The 18,033-nt window shown below is 44.1% G+C and overlaps 1 non-coding gene across 1 annotated transcript; it reads right to left on the bottom strand.

Moving 5' to 3' along the window:
- Positions 1–7,194: 7,194 nt before the first annotated feature.
- On the bottom strand, positions 7,195–7,269 carry Trnas-cga (transfer RNA serine (anticodon CGA)). Its single transcript has one exon. It is a non-coding gene; the product is annotated as a tRNA-Ser (tRNA).
- Positions 7,270–18,033: the final 10,764 nt, after the last annotated feature.

Below are 18,033 nucleotides of genomic sequence, written 5' to 3'. Positions count from 1 at the left end.
AAATAGGGATGCCCAATTTTTATTGAGGATTAGAATCCTCCGGCAGAAAATAAGGAAATTTTGTATTTCAGATTGTTTCGCCGCTTGATAGATGGTGCTAAAATCGAAAAAAATACTGTTTAGAATAATATCTCAACAAACACACATAAGATTAGGATCCCAGGAGGTTAGGAAGACATGTGTATTAAAATATTTAATCATTACCGGGGTTTTATAGCAAAAAATACGCTACGTCTCAGCGCATCGCACAAGTTTCAGGAATTTCTCAAAGAGGAGAGCTGCGCATACTGTATGAACACACTTAGCATCCACATCACTTATCGATGCATCAAGAATTACATGAGACGACTTCCAAAACCGCTCGAAGTTTTGCAACTGGATACACTAATAACTGGCAGCAAGAACAAGCAGCCTATGAAGGAGTTTATTTCACTGGTACTTTCCTCTGATGAACATACTTTTACTAATCGCCGACTGTTGAATAGGCGTAAAACTCCTTATTGATCAGCAGAGCGTCACCTCTGTTTGAGGCAAGTCGAACATCATCTGTGAAAGAAATTACAGCAGTATTGTGGAAAAAGTAATGTATTATGTTCTGGTGAATCAAATTTGTTCGGTTTCTCATTAAAGATTTTATAATAACTTCCTTTCTAATCTCTTGCGATCTAGTATAATGTGTATTTCTTGAGATATTAACATTTTTCAACGGTTTATAGCCCATTTCGATTTTTTGAGATTACAGTACCATCTATCACGCAACGAAAAAATGTTAAATATGAAAGTTACGTATTTTTACTCGGAGACTCCGAATCCGTAATAAAAAATGATGGTTCTTGTTTAAGATTTCAGAGTGACCCTCTCCTCCTGCCATCTGGGGGTGATACAGAGGGGTTGAGTCTAGTATCACTGGATGTCACCCTTTAGGGACGAACAACGTTTGTTGTAACCCTTTTTAAACCCGATATGAACTCGCCAAAAACAGTTTTAATGCCTGATCCAGTATATCCGTGTTGTAGCAGATGTCCAAATTGGCTGCTACAACTATGCAGTTCCAAGTGGGTGGTACGTTCGGGAAGTTAACTCCGCAATAGAGAAGAGAAAGTTCTCACTCGACAGAGTGTAAGTGAAGTGAATTGGCTAGCAGATGAGCTCAGCTCAGCTTTAATCACAGGTGCAGCGCATTTTCGCTAAACACTGAATGAAGATGTTCATTAATCTGTGGTCGTGTTAGGAACCTTGAATATCATTGATAGAACACTATACAGACGTTAAGGTCTGCCAGACACGATATTAGCTGTCCCAGCACAGTCTTATCGCTTTGTGAACCTCAGTTACACTCGTAATGTTGCTAATAGTACACACTGTCTATTGCTATCTCAAGCACAAAGTCACACAGATCCCGACCCTACCAATCTTCCACCTGCACGCTTATAACAACAGTGCCAGCACCAGTGAGGAAAAGGCTTAGCTGTTGAAGAGTTGCAAAAGGACTCCTAAAATGATGTGAGCCAAAGACTAATGGAGTGTGTCCAAAATGCAACGTAAGAAGTTAACTAGTGCCGGGTACAACAGCAGACAGAATTTGGAGGACCAAATTGTTCCAAGAGGGGAATGGCACGAGCCAAAGGCAAGAAAGAGGTCTCGTAAGAGAGCCACTTGTAATACGCTATTGCGACTTTACGCCACAGCGCGCGTCTCGGCACTGCAGCCCACTTGCGGGTCGGTGGCCATTGGTTTACCGAAACAGAGACTCCGTGGAGTACGTGACTTTTGTGCCGGCCACTCCACAACAAACCCAGTTCGGTGCATATAAATACTGGTCATCCGGCCAGGCTGTTCACTGAAACAGCCAGTCGTGGAGTTGGTGTCCACTGCAGTGTGGGCTCCCCACCTGTCATTCTGAGAGCGCCGACAGCCTGACAGTCCAGTCACGGCGCTGATGGGCCTAGGCTCGAACAGAGGCTCTGCTAGCCACTGAACCACTTCAAGGCCGCCAGCGCCAGACGAAGTCAGCCTAATGCAGTTCTAGGGTTCATTTTCTGATGTCTCCGTTGCCTGGCACAGGGCCGACCGCAACCAGCCGCACCCGCGGGTGAACCAGCACCGCCAGCCACCTGAGTTCGCACACGTCGCAGGGTCTCAAAGCCGCTGTGCTGAGCTACACGTAGCAATAATTGGCTACGTCACCTCTACGCAGCGACCGTCTGACGTGGGCACAAATTACCAGTATATACTGTTGGCAAGTAAGACTCCCATTGCCAACCAGCTTCTTTCGACTCATCCTGACCCGCCAGTTTTCACCAGATAGTAAACACATCTGTTACACTTCCTCCTGCATCCATACTTCGGCTATCATTAGTGTTATTTTGCTGCTCAAATAGCGAAGCTCGTACTACTCTTAGTGTTTTATTTCCTAAGATAATTCCCTCAACATCGTCTAATTTTAATCGGCTACATTCTAATACCCGTTTGTTGTTGTTCGTCTTATAACCTCCTTTCAACAAGCTAACCAATCCACTCGACTGTTCTTCCAACTCCCATACCGTCTCTGACAGAATTACAGAGTCATCAGCAAATCTAAATTTTTGTTCTTCTCATTGAACCTTAACTACCTTTCCAATTTTTTCTTAGTTTCCTTTACAGCATTCTTAATTTAGATTCAATAACTTCGGTGACGGTGATAGCATACAAGCCGGTCCCTTTCCCTTCTCAGATATTATTTCCCTTTCATGTTCTTTGACTCATAACTACGGTCTGGTTTCTGTACACATTGTGAATAATCATCTACTCCCTCAATTGTATCCCTACGTCTTCATAATTTCAAAGATTGTAAAAATATGGCTCTGAGCACTATGGGACTTAACATCTGAGGTCATCAGCCCCCTAGAACTTAGAACTACTTAAACCTAACTAACCTAAGGACATGACACACATTCATACCCGAGGCAGGATTCGAATCTGCGACCGTAGCAGTCGCGCGGTTCCAGACTGTAGCGCCTAGAAACGCTCGGTCACTCCGGCTGGCCATGGATATGTGTCATACCATTAGTTTAGTTAGGTTTAAGTAGTTCTAAGTCTAGAGGACTGATGACCTCAGATGTTAAGTCCCATAGTGCTTCGAGCCACTTGAACCATTTTTTTGTGTGTCAAATATCTCACTGTTCTCATTTCCGATATTGGGAGTTGCCTCGTGACTTTTGTCACCTCAGTGTAAATGGTATATGGTTTGTATCTACACTATTATGTCACTTTTCACGATGTTGTTAGGGCGCGATTCGGAGCATACATTATCTGAGTGCCCCTTTTTGTTTCGTCGATCTCGACATGGACATTTCTTATCAACATGAATATACCGTACTTAGTCGATCCAGTCGTAGTATCTTACCAGTTTGCACACCATCCAGGTTTGAGAACATTTCTGTTTATTTATTGTTTTACTTGTTTCATGTCATAACGCGTCGATGTTAGCAGCATATTTTGATTTTTTTTAAATGTCTTATAGATTAGACCTTCCTGATTCGATCCCTTCAACGTACATACCTCGTCATGAGGAGCAAGATGAGATAGTTTTATGCTCTTACTGTCGCAGATAGTTTCATGTTTTTGTTATATTCGTCTGAAAAGTCACGTCCAAATGAATCAGTACTACGATAGTTTCTGACTACCGTTGCTCTTCGTCAGGATATTAGAGAACGGAACACAGACAGTGCCTCTAAACTGGATATGCCGGCAGCTACCGACGAGCAGAGAGATTGCAACGTGCGGGAGGCGAGCGTACTGTTCCACTGTTTAGGCACCTCCCCTCCTGTCGGAGGTCGACGGCTGCACACAGCGGTATTACCTGTAAACGCCGCTCAGTGGGGAGAGCGCTCTGTAGTCTACAGCCTGTTCAAATGCCAACTTGGTCAGTACTGAGGATGAGGCTGCTTGTTATCAGTAAGCAACAGTCGACATTATTTCATGAAATTAACAGTAATCCGCAATACAGCTTCCATATAGGCCGCTTATGCATAATTAAAGAATATTTGTTATCATAAAGCTGCTCGTGTGAAAAACAATAGTCTTTTTCTCGTGAGACGTGTCTCGTATTCAACCAGTGAATCCTAATGACGAAACGCATCTGCTTATCCGGATGCTGATACTTTTAAGTTACTGAATATTTATACAATATTACGTCGGTATTTGGAGGGACATAGACATAGTAAAACAGAAATACACAGTATTGATGTTCCACAATATTATTTATTTTATAGTTCGTTGTGAACCTCATATTGGAGTTTTACGTCATCGTCACATAACTTAAGACTAAACTAATATTCCACACAACAGCAGCGAGACTTTGTAGCTGGGCAAAGATTGTTTTTCCAAAGATATGTCACCTTTTACAATTACACATCTGTACAAAAACACAAACATAATGAAATACACAAGAAAGCTACGAAAAGGTCTTATATTACTTTATACTAGAAGATTAAAATTATACGAATCTACAGGCCAAAAAGGTACAAAAAGTTTTACTGCCAGAGACTACTTTGTTATATGGTCAAAATAAATAGTGAATATGATAAACAGGGAAAAAAGGGGGCAGAGGAGAGGAAGGAGTGAATGCAATGTGGATGAAGAACAGCTGTGCTATTTCCATAAGATTGTCAGAAGGTGAGGCATACATTAAATGGCCGCTGCTACTTCAGCAAGGGGAATAATGGAATTGTAGTTGCTCATTAAGGATTAAGTCAAGATTTTGCGATTGGAATTTTTTTGCTTCTTCGCAAATTTCATAACTCTTGCGTTTTTGTATAGCTATACAGTCGTAGAAGGGCACATATCCTTCGAAAATCAGACTTTGTAGAGCAATAAAGTCTCACTGATTTGCCGAATGTCGGTTTAGTCTTGAGTTGTCTGAAGATGGCCTAGAAAGGCGAAAGCCAGTACGTAACGAAGCATAAAACAAATATTGTTGTGGAGCTTCAGTACTGTGCATTACACTTAACTATTGGGCATTGCTACAAGCCACACGTCTAAGAGTGGACTAACCAAGTTCAGAGTATATATTAGAAACAGAAAGGTCTGATAAATGTAACCAGATGAGAGGAAGTGAGTGAAAGGGCAGATGACAGTGATGGAGAGAAGTGAATGGACGTCATCAGTCCTGATGCTGAAGACAATACTATCCTGATGTGATACGGGAGTGACAGCGTACACGGCAGGTAAACGTATGACTATAACATAAGAAATAACATAAAAACAACGTGCATTTAGTGTCGTGTTTGTTATAAGGTAGTATAAGTCAAAGTAGTTCCATACACAGGAAATGAGTGCAGGGGAACAGATGCCGAAATTATGTATTGCTGGTTTTGGCGAGGCCCTCTTGGAGGTGGTTTGCCGCTGCCTTCCTCCGATCTGTTATGAAGGGTCAAGTGTGCATCTGTGTCGTACAGATGACTGTGGTAAGTGCGTACAGTATAGTGATGGGTTTGTGTTGTTATGAATGGAGGGAAGAGAGGGGTGAAACCCGTTCCCGAAACATAGCCTACCTCTTTCAAGTAGCACCAAGAGGCCGCCGAAATGAACACCGTATGACGACCGGATCGTCATCAACAATGTCATATGCCCTCATCTGATGAGACACTGCGAAGATGTTCGGAATTTAACCTAAAATAAAGACTGGTGATCAGCAACTCTAAGCCACCACTTCTCCTCCCTTTGCCGATCAAATACTGGCAGTAGAAATTTCATCCACTACCAGGATTCGAACCGGCTTACCTGCGGATCTAGAGCCACCGCACAGGCGTGCGAGGCGCCCGTTGCTATGTGTAATTGTGATTTAATTTATTATAAATATGCTAGTAACATTTGATAGGATAATATGTTCACATAGAAAGAAATTTGGTTGCTTGATGTTTCACAGAGTCGCTGAATAGCTGTACAATTAATTGTAATTACAGTATTAGATGTTTCGATTAGTAGAATAATGTAACCTATGTACGGAGCTGTGCTGGCTCTTACCTAGCCACACACTGACTGCAGGGTTCTCATACCATAAAGGGTGAACGATAACGTCATCGACAGATTTTCAGAGCTGGTAGTATGCTCCAAAATAAGAAAAAACGTCTTGCAAAACTTGGCACTAAAACACATACCTTAAGAGCTACGAGCACTTGTTCATCTTCGATGCTATGAAACACATCTACTCTGTTGCAAGTTCTTTGCTTTCCATATTTTGGGAGAAGGTAGTAGTGCCCATCATCATCATCATCATCATCATTTAAGACTGATTTTGCCTTTCAGCGTTCAGTCTGGAGCATAGCCCCCCTTATAAAATTCCTCCATGATCCCCTATTCAGTGCTAACATTGGTGCCTCTTCTGATGTTAAACCTATTACTTCAAAATCATTCTTAACCGAATCCAGGTACCTTCTCCTTGGTCTGCCCCGACTCCTCCTACCCTCTACTGCTGAACCCATGAGTCTCTTGGGTAACTGCTACATCTATAGAGTTCATTCCCTATAGATGTAGCAGTCAGGGCGAACAGGCTTGGATGGTGGGGTCATGTTACACGCATGGGAGAAGCTCTCCGGATCTCCGGCACGGCGTGTAGTTCGACAGCTTGGCGTTGTTCTCCTTTTCTCTTTGAGTGTGTACTGTGCCTTGACTGCGTTTATACGTCAATTATTAAGACATAATCCTGCTGCGATCCTCGTCTTCGCTGGTACTTTTGGTTGTCGTGCTGTTGGTCGGGTGGAAGGGAATTCATTAGGCGGTTGGTTGGTTCGTTAGCCGTCCGTAGATCGTGCTGCAACCGGATTGTTTAGTGTTACGTTTGGCTGTCTGTCTCACCTAAGCTGTGGTTTGAGTTTCCTCCCAAGGCTGACCCTTGGAACACTTCTGAGCACCACTGTTTGTTGTTTGTGATTGCCATTTTATTTGGTAGCAGGTACTGTACCAAGCCTTCAGCCGTGTATTAATATTGTCTGTTTTATGTTTAGTATATGGCCTTCAGCCGAACTTCATAACAACTTTAAGATTAGGCCTTCAGCAGCGTTTCATTTAAAATTGTTGTTACTCTGTATTTAGGCCTTCAGCTGCGTTTGTTTCAGAATCTGTGGCTTTAATATGTAAATCCTTACAGAACGAGATTTTCACTCTGCAGCGGAGTGTGCGCTCATATGAAACTTCCTCGCTGATTAAAACTGTGTGCCGGACCGAGACTCGAACTCGGGACCTTTGCCTTTCGCGGGCAACTGCTCTACCAACTGAGCTACCCAAGCACGACTCACGCCCCGTCCTCACAGCTTTACTTCTGCCAGTACATCGTCTCCTACCTTCCAAACTTAACAGAAGCTCTCATGCGAATCAATACAGTATTCAACTCGCGTGTTTCACTGCTACCTCATACTTCTGCACATTTGCTTCCTTTATTTAGTTGAGTGAAGGTCGATTGTGGTGTGATGGATACACGCTTGTCTGTTCTCTAGACGTGGGGCGGACCTTAGTTGACGTGTAAATTATAGCCAAGATCTCGAATATGTTACATGACTGAGACCGGTATTCGAGAGTGGAAATATCATTTTGCTTATGTTTGTTTCTAGTTAGTCAGTGGTTTACAGCATGCTGCACATAGATAAAGTTCGGCGTTTGTACAGAATTAATTTGAAGTCTATATCTCGGGAATTTTGATGAAATAGTGATCGGTAGGGTGTAGCCTAGTGCATGATATTGAGAAGTGAAGCTAAAATGGTGTAATATTATGGAGAAAGTACATGTGTTCTTGCAGTCTGTGAGTATGAGGATGTTTGTAGGAAATCGAACAGACAAGGAAGGAGAGACAGTAAGGCGTTTGTGCTGAGGGAGGACGATATAGAATTTGTAAACAGAGTTCTGAAGGTGACTTAGGTCTGCTGATGTAAGAGGGAAGATTAGCTCTGAGTGTCGGGTCTGTAGAGAGAAACAGCAGGTTGACGCTGCTTTCCTAGGATTGGAGAGCATTGAGGTATATAGACGCTGTGGGAATAGGGTATTTTTTTTCGCATGCTGTAGAGATTTACTGGATAGGTGCACTGTTTTGTGTCAAATGTGTGTATATTGTATTGTAAAGTTAATGTGGTTTACATTGTGTAGCGTTTGTATATATTGAATTGTAAAGTTATTATTGTTTATGTTATGTGATGAGTAGATAGGAAGTCGTAAGGACGGTAGAGGTAGGTCCAGAGTAACAGGGGTCAAGAGAGTGTATTTCCGATACTTAGCTCATTGTCGAATGCCAATCAATTGAGACCGCGATCGTAACATTTAACTGTAAGTACATCAAGACTTCGCTATTCGAGAGTGCGAATATCATTTTTTGGTCTGTTTGTTTATAGTTACTCAGTGGTTTACAGGATGCTGTACTTCGAAAAAATTTGGTGTGTTCTTGTAGTCTATTAGTCTGGAGACGTTTGTAGAAAAAAAGCGAGCAGTCAAGGAAGAAGAGACAATAACGCATTTGTGTTGAGGGGAAGCGATCGCCGAATTTGTGGAACAGTTCTGAGACGGACTTCCGTCCGTTGATGTAGAAGGGCTGATTACCGCTGAGTGTCGCGTGTGTAGAAAGAAAGAGCAGCTTCACAGTGCTTCCTCAGGGATGGAGAGCAGTGGGGCATGTAGTCGGTATTGTCAAAGTTATTGTGGCTTACATTGTGTAGCCTTTGTATATATTTGATTGTAAAGTTACTATTGCTTATGTTATGGGATGAGTAGAGAGGATGACCGTGTGTGTGTGTGTGTGTGTGTGTGTGTGTGTGTGTGTGTGTGTGTGTGTGTCAACACGCCTTGCATTCAACAGTAGAGACGGGCGGCACTTGGAGATGCCTTGAATATGATACTGGTGTGAGCGCTGCATGGAATGCAACTTTCACCGGTGTTCGGTGTCGGCGGCTGGCTGGTGCGAGCTGTGGCTGCTTTATTTCGTGGGGGTTGTGGCGCGCAGTGAAGCGTCAGTCAGTCGTCACTTATGGTCTGTTAGAATCGCTAAGGGGGGGAAGCAGGTTTTGCTATTGTGTGGAATGGAATTCTGAAGCGTCTTCGCCGGACTGCAGTTAGAATGAGGAAGGGCGAATGCGCGCTGCTCTGCTTGGAGTGCGCGTTGTGTGTTTAAAAAAGCGCTCGGTCATTAAGGGCGGCTACATACAACTTTGGCCTGCGTTCGGCTGAAGCTCGCCGTTGCACCACCGCCCGATCACATCAGCACGTGTGTGTAGGTGAACACGTATTTGGATACGAATTTCAAAGATGTTACGTATGAGGGAGCTGCCGCCACTTCATGTTTGCAGAAGCCGAGCAGGGGCTGTGAGCGTTTCGAGATCTAAGGTATACGTCACTTACTTACTTGCCTCCTGTGTACTCAATGGAGTGTGCTTGAGCGTGTTGAATGCATTATTTGGGGATCGGGTCGGTAGGCCTTCATATGCGCTATTTGAATAGTTTACGAGTACTTAGCGTGTCTACACATCATTGTGCTGTATTATTTAGGAGCAGTTTGCAGGTCTGCATTGAAATTAATTTCGAAAATTAGGAGTTGTTTGGCTATTTGGATGTAAAGGTTTTGCATTATTTACGAGCGGTACGCGTGTCTGTAGGCTGTGCTATGCATTATTTTTAACTGTTTACAATTAACAAGCGTGTGTCTAGAGCCATATAAATGAGTTATTGGAAGTGGTTTGCAGGTCTGTAAGGTGTCGGGCATGTCGGAGCGTGTGTGGACTGTGATACATATACTCCATCCCTAAATAAATTGCTCCCAAATAAATAAAGTACACTCCTTCCATCAGCATAGTGCGGGCTGAGTCCTTTAACCAGCTGCCCACTAGGAAGTGGTGGTGGTGGTATGCTGCGTTTTCAGCAATTTTCTTACATTGGTAGCGATGACGCAAGTGAGCTTTGTTTACTGGCGGATTTCACACTTGGCGCCTGATCCTAGGAGGAAGTGGCGGTCGGGTGGATGAGGTTAGTACAAGTGCCCTTTCTTTACGCGCGATTAGGTTGGTAGCGAAAATGCAAGTGAGGTTTCTTTACTGACAGAATTCAAGCTCGGCGAGGGTTGCTACGAAGAGGCCGCGGTCTGGTCCTCTAAAAGTATTTGAAAGTAGGTAGTTGAACATGTTTGCAAACGTATATGAAACTGTAAATTGAATTATTTAATATGATTAAAATTGAAATGGAATTAAGTATTTAGGTAATCGATAGGTTAGATGGGCGACGTGGGTGTTAGCATATTTACAGAAGACAATGTCCGTTGCGTGTGTGGAGGGGGTGATCGAGGGTGTGTGACGTAAGCGGTCGGATGTGAGTGGGGCGGTCCCGCGGCGAGAGGGAGTGAATTAACGTAGTGAGGGGTCTCATGGCGAGCAAACGTGCTCTTGTACAGTCGAGGCAGATTGAACTGTTGAGCAAACTTTGGCGCCAAAAGTGTAGCACGGCGTTCTCGGTCGCACAAAGACACGTGGTGGATGGCCAACAGTCGGCATCGACATGTTTGAACGTGCCCAGGAAAACAACTATCGCGCCGTAAGTGTGGCAGGGCTTCATTTGTGGAACGGCCGACCGTTTTGTGATTCAGCTCCGAGGCAAACAATTTTGGCAGGAAACGTGTGGAGGCGACGAATACACGTGATGAATGGACAAGGGACCGTTGTGATGTCAAACTCGGCAAGTTCCAGCTTGTCCAGCGAAAACATGTTCACGACGTGGGAGCGATCGCCAGTCCAGCGGCTAGCACGGGCCGCCCCCAGCACGCCGCCTCACGTCAGCGCTGCAGGCAACAGCCCGCACACTGGCCGGGGAGCCAGAGCTCTCTTACCGGTGGCCCGCGGGGCTATGCGGCCGCTCGCTCGGCGAACGTCGTGCCTGGCAGACGGGGCCAGGTGCGGCGACGATTTTAACTAATTCAGCTGTAGCGTGGACGTCGTGGCGACTGCGCTGGGATCTCGAAGATTTGTACTGATTGTGTTGGAGAACAAATGATGACCGTACTGTTTGAAATAAAGACTTCTGCCCCCTTCCCCCTGAAAAATCAAAGGACGTGACTTAGGTTACTATAAGTGTACTTTATTATTTGACGCGATTTTGATAGGTTAGCAGTGAAAGAAGATAAGTGACCGCGAAAGTTCGTACGTGTTCGATTATGGTGTTGGGATTTGAACTTGTGATAGATTTTTTTGTTATGGATGTAACACAAATGGCTTTCAGGCCGCAAAAATCGGACTTCTTGTATAAATAATAAATGATAATAAAAAATAGAAGTACAGTTTTCGAGACATTATCGTGTTGGAATTTGAATTTGACGCAATTTTCTAGTGGAGGTAGAAGAAGAATAATAATAAATGATGAATGATAATCAATGATGATAATAATAAAGACAAGTATGGTTTTGCAGCGATTATCGTGTTGTAATTTGAATTTGGCGCTAATTTTCTGGTGGAGGCAGGTCAACAATAATCAATAATAATAATAATAAATAATAATGAATGATAATAAATGATAATGAATGACAATAAATGATAATCAATAATAATGAATAATAATAAAGACAAGTACGATTTTGCATGCATTATCGTGTTAGAATTCAAATTTCCCACCATTTTTTCTGGAGGGTTAGGCTAGTAGACGTAGCCCAATTGACCTATTTTCCCACCAAAATTCAAAATTCCGTCCATTTCTTCTGGGGTTAGGTCAGTGGACATAGCACTATTGGCCTATCTTCCCGCCAAAATCGGCAATCTTGGATGACGTCATGCGCTGTTGCCAAGTCTACATGCCGCCATCTTGGATTACGTCATCGCCGCCATCTTAAATAAATTTGACAACAATGCAGAGTGAGCTGACACATACTTAGTCCTCATGACCTCAGATGTTAAGTCTCTTAGTGCTCAGAGCCATTTGAACATTACTTGTAGACTCTAAGACACACACATTAAGAAGCACCTCGAAACAATTATCCTAATGGGAAATCGCTACATGTGTCGTATATGTAGAAATAAGCAAAGATTATAATCACAGAAAAACTGGATGATTTATTCAAGAGAAAAAGCTTCATGTATTAAGTCCATACCTTGTTGGTCCACGTCTGTTCCTTGCACAACCAATTATTCGGCTTGCCACTGGTTGACAGAGTTGTTGGATGGTTGTCATCCTGAGAGATATCATGCCAAATTCTATCCGATTGGCGCTTTAGATCGTCAAAATCCCGAGCAGGTTGGAGGGTCTTTCCCATAATGCTCGAAACGTTTTCGATTGGGGAGAAATCCGAAGATCCTGTTGGCCAAGGTAGGGTTTGGCAAGCATGGAGACAAGCAGTAGAAACTCTCGGCGTGTGCTGGCAGGCATTATCTTGCTGAAATGTAAGCTTGCGATGGCTTGCCATGTAGAGCAACAAAACGGGGCGTAGAATATAGTCGATGTAGCGCTGTGCTGTAAATCGCGCACATAACAACCAGAGGGGTCCCGCTACGGAAAGAAATGGCACCCTGGAACATCAGTCCTAGCTGTCAGGCCGTATGGCGGGTGACAGTCGGTTGGTATTCCACAGCTGTTCGGGGCGTCTCCACATATGTCTTCGGCCTGAAATCTCATTGACTGGAGTAGGATTATCTTCAGCCATGAGTTCATATTCGAACTGACCCCCGATGACAAGTTCGGGATTTTGACCATCTAACGGGCCAATTGGATAGAATCTGGCATGATATCCCTCTGGAGGACGTTCAACAACACTATCAATGACAAGCCGAGTAACTGCTTGCATGAGCACCAGAAGTGGACCAACACATTATGGACATGCTCAAACTGTGAATTTTTTTTTTTTTTTTTTTTTGAGTTTGCAATCATATATTTTTCTGTACATGTACATCACATCTACCGATTTTCACAGCATTTGGCATTCGGATAATTCCTTCAGGGTGCGTCTATTTCTCTCTTTTCCCTTACAGTATGTATGAAGTGACCAATACACGGACTACGTCAGAGAGTGTACCATACCTCCAGTTCTAATAACAAAATGAGATGAGCTGGAATCTCTTACCTTACCCATTCTGCATGAGACTGTTGTTCAGTCAGCCAGGAAAAACTAAAGGCGTATGACATTCTGGACTGGGAGACCCCAAAGGGTTCAGCAGCCTAATTGGAAAGTGTTTTATTCCTCTACGCACAATGCGCCTTACATTGCGGGTACGTGAGAGTTAGTATTGTATTATATGTTAACCAGGGACCTAGAAACGACGGAGAGGCTCCGTCCCCCCCGCAGCCGCAGTGGTCCACAACCCCACGACGACTACCACAGTCCACTTGATCCTTCCGCCGCCCCACATCGAACCCAGGGTTATTGTGCAGTTCGGCCCCCGCTGGACCCTCCCCCCCCCCCCCCCCCCAGGGAACGTCTCACACCAGACGAGTGTAACCCCAATGTTTGCGTGGTAGAGTAATGGTGGTGTACGCGTACGTGGAGAACTTGTTTGCTCAGCAACCTCCGACATAGTGTAACTGAGGCCGAATAATGGGAACCAGCCCGTATTCACTGAGGCAGATGGAAAACCGCCTAAAAATCATCCACAGACTGGCCGGTTCACCGGACCTCGACACAAATCCGCTGGGTGGATTCGTGCCGGGGACCAGGCGCTCCTTCCCGCCCGGAAAGCCGTGCGTTAGACCTCACGGCCAGCCGGAGGGCGGCACGTGAGGGTTACGTCATGTTTATAAGGGGCAGTCAAATTAAGGCGAGACACATGGAAAAAAGTAAGTAAACTGTTTATTATTTCAAAAGCAGTCATCACAGATGTTAATATAGTTTAGCCCATTGTGTGACAATACGGTCAATGCCCTGACGGAAAAATGTTTGTGCTTGCCTATGGAACCATGGTTGCAGTCAGGCGTTGTCCCCTTCGCCCAAAAATGTGGAAATCGCTTGGGGAGAGGTCGGAACTCTATGGAGGACGTATAAACAACAAAATACCCGTCCACAATTTGCAAATGTTGTTTCGACTACGCTGAAAAAATTTTGTTGGGAAGCCCTTCATATACATCTACATGGATACTATGCAAATCTCATTTAAGTGCCTGGCACAGGGTTCATCGAACCACCTCCACAATTCATTATTGTTCCAGTCTCATATAGCGAGCGAACAGAACGATCACCCATATTCTCCCTATGTAGGCTGGTGTCAACAAAATATTTTCGCATTCGGAGGAGAAAGCTGGTGATTGGAATTTCATGAGAAGATTCCGCTGCAACGAAAAACACATTTGTTTTAATTATGTCCACTTCAAATCCTGTATCATTTCACTGATCCCACACCACGTAGCAGTATTCTAAAAGAGGATGGACAGACGTAGTGTAGGCAGTCTCCTTAGTAGGTCTGTTACATTTTCTAAGCGCCTTGCCAATAAAATGCAGTCTTTTGTTAGCATTCCCCATAACATTTTCTATGTGTTTCTTCCAATTTAAGTTGTTCCTAGATGTAATTCATAGGTATTTAGTTGAATTTACGGCCTTTAGATTTGACTGATTTATCGTGTAACCTAAGATTAACGGATTCCTTTTAACACTCATGTGGATGACTTCACACTTTTCGTTATTTAGGGTCAATTGCCAATTTTCGCACTATACAGATATCTTTTCTTAATCGTTTTGCAATTTGTTTTGACCTTCTGATGACTTTATTAGTCAATAAACGACAGCGTCATTTGCAAACAACCTAAGAGGGGTGCTCAGATTGTCTCCCAAATCGTTTATATAGATGAGGAACAGCAAAGGGCCTATAACACTACCTTGGGAAACGCCAGAAATAATTTATTTACTCGATGACTTTCCGTCAAATACTACGAACTGTGACTTCTCTGACAGGAACTCACGAAAACAGTCACATAACTGAGACGATATTCCATAAGCATGCAATTTCACTACAAGCCACTCGTGTGGTACAGTGTCAAAAGCCTTCCGGAAATCCAAAAATACGGAATCGATCTGAAATCCCATGTCAATAGCAGTCAACATTTCATGTGAATAAAGAGCTAGTTGTGTTTCACAGGAACGATGTTTTCTAAACCAATTGTGACAGTGTGTCAATAGACCGTATTCTTCGAGGTAATTCATAATGTTCGTACGCAATGTGTTCAAAAATCCTGCTGCACATCGACGTTAATGATATGGGCCTGTAATTTAGTGGATTACTTTTTCTTTTTTAGTGGGTAGCTTTCTTGAATATTGGTGCGACCTGTGCAACTTTCCAGTCTTTGGGTACGGAACTTTCGTTGAGCGAACGGTCGTATACGATTGTTAAGTATGGAGTTATTGCTTCAGCATACTCTGAAAGGAACCTAAATGTTATACAGTCTGGACCAGAAGACTTGCATTTATTAAGTGATCATTAAGTTGCATCAATACTCCGAGGATATTTACTTTTACGTTACTCATGTTGGCAGTTGTTCCAGATTCGAATTCTGGAATATTTACTTCGTCTTCTTATACGTCCTCCATCATTTTCAATCTGTCCCCAAGCGATTTCCACACTTTTGGTGCCCTGAAGGGAGACATTCGCGCCCGTCGATTTGGTTGGACGCTTCGGTACAATTATGGTTCCATTGACAACTTAAACGTTTTTCCATTAGGGCGCTGCTGAACGTCTTGTCTCACAGCGGGGTAAATAAATTAACACTTCTGGCGATTACTTTTGAAATAACGAACATTTTACTTACTTTTTTTCGATCTGTCTCGTTTTCATTTGACTACCCCTTAAACATTCGTTGAGTGTAGTGGAAGTGTGTAGAATGTTGTATTCTGTTTATGTTATGCGATGTAGATGAAGATGCTGATGATGAAGGAAGGAAGAGTGTGAAACCTGGTGCCGGCACATAGCCTACTGCTCTCTAATAGCACCAAGATGGCCGTCGAGCTTACGTTCCCCTCCGGCGAACGGATCACCATCAACAACGTGACATTCCCTCACTTCATGAGACAGAGTGGGTAGACTTTGAATTTAATCCAGGATACTGGCGCAAAGTCTAGTGCTCAACGACCTTAGGCTACCACCTATCCTCCCCCATGCGGCCAAATACCAACAGTGAACATACACTACTGGCCATTAAAATTGCTACACCACGAAGATGACGTGCTACAGACGCGAAATTTAACCGACAGGAAGAAGATGCTGTGATATGCAAATGATTAGCTTATCAGAGCATTCACATAAGGTTGGCGCCGGTGGCGACGCCTACAATGTGCTGACATGAGGAAAGTTTCCAACCGATTTCTCATTCACGAACAGCAGTTGACCGGCGTTGCCTGGTGAAACATTGTTGTGGTGCCTCGCGTAAGGAGGAGAAATGCGTACCATCACGTTTCCGACTTTGATAAAGGTCGGATTGTAGCCTATCGCGATTGCGGTTTATCGTATCGCGACATTGCTGCTCGCGTTGGTGGAGATCCAATGACTGTTGGCAGAATATGGAATCGGTGGGTTCTGGAGGATAATACGGAACGCCGTGCTGGATCCCAACGGCCTCGTATCACTAGCAGTCGAGATGACAGGCATCTTATCCGCATGGCTGTAACAGATCGTGCAGACACGTCTCGATCACTGAGTGAACAAATGGGGACGTTTGCAAGACAACAACCATCTGCACGAACAGTTCGACGGTGTTTGCAGCAGCATGGACTACCAGCTCGGAGACCGTGGTTGCGGTTACCCTTGACGCTGCATCACAGACAGGAGCGCCTGCGATGGTGTACTCAACGACGAACCTGGGTGTGCGAATGGCAAAACGGCATTTTTTTCGGATGAATCCAGGTTCTGTTTACAGCAGCATGATGGTCGCATCCGTGTCTGGCGACATCGCGGTGAACGCACATTGGAATCGTGTATTCGTCATCGCCATACTGGCGTATCACCCGGAGTGATGGTATAGGGTGCCATTGGTTACACGTCTCGGTCACCTCTTGTACGCATTGACGGCACTTTGAACAGTGGACGTTACATTTCAGATGTGTTACGACCCGTCGCTCTACCCTTCATTCGATCCCTGCGAAACCATACATTTCAGCAGGATAATGCACGACCGCATGTTGCAGGTCCTTTACGGACCTTTGTGGATACAGAAAATGTTCGACTGCTGCCTTGGCCGGCACATTCTCCAGATCTCTCAACAGTTGATAAGGTCTGGTCAACGGTGGTCGAGCAACTGGCTCGTCAAAATGTGCCAGTCATTACTCTTGATGAACTGTGGTATCGTGTTGAAGCTGCATGGGCAGCTGTACCTGTACACGCCATCCAAGCTCTGTTTGACTCAATGCCCAGGCGTATCCAGGCCGTTATTACGGCCAGAGGTAGTTGTTCTGAGTACGGATTTCTCAGGATCTATGCACCCAAACTGCGTGAAAATGTAATCACATGTCAGTTCTAGTATAATATATATATATAATATAATGCAGATGATAAACCGGAATTCATTGGATATATATATATATATATTATATATATATTATCATCTGCATTTCTCTTTGGTGTGGCAATTTTAGTGGCCAGTAGTGCAGATATTCCGCAAGCCACATAACGGTATTTGCCCGAGGGTACTTCTGGTACAGTAATTGGTGCCCCTTCCCCTCCCCGTAACTGTTCCGTTCGCGAATGGCGCGTGGGAAGAATTATTGTCGGTAAACCTTTGTATGGGCCCTAATTTCTCGCTTTTTCTCGTTGTTGTTATTTCGTGAGACGTCTGCGGGAGGAAGTAGGACGTTGTCCGACTCTTCCTGAAAAGTACTCTTTCAAAATATCAGTAGTAAACCAATCTGTGATGCATAACGCCTCTTTTGTAGTGTCTGCCACTCGAGTCTGCTGAGGATTTCTGTAAAGCTCTCGCGCTGACTAAACGATCCTGAGACGAAAAGCGCCGCTCTTCGTTGGAGCTTCTGTATCATTTCTATCAGTCCTACCTGTTAAGGGTTCCAGATCGATCAACAATAGTCAAGAAAAGATCGAACAAGCGGCTTGTTTTACGTGGTCATTCCGTTTA

Source organism: Schistocerca cancellata, chromosome 1 (assembly GCF_023864275.1).
Source record: "Schistocerca cancellata isolate TAMUIC-IGC-003103 chromosome 1, iqSchCanc2.1, whole genome shotgun sequence".
In the NCBI taxonomy this organism is placed as follows: Eukaryota; Metazoa; Arthropoda; class Insecta; order Orthoptera; family Acrididae; genus Schistocerca; species Schistocerca cancellata.
The sequence above is the reverse complement of the archived record's forward strand: the minus strand, read 5'-3'. Positions and strand labels throughout refer to the sequence as shown.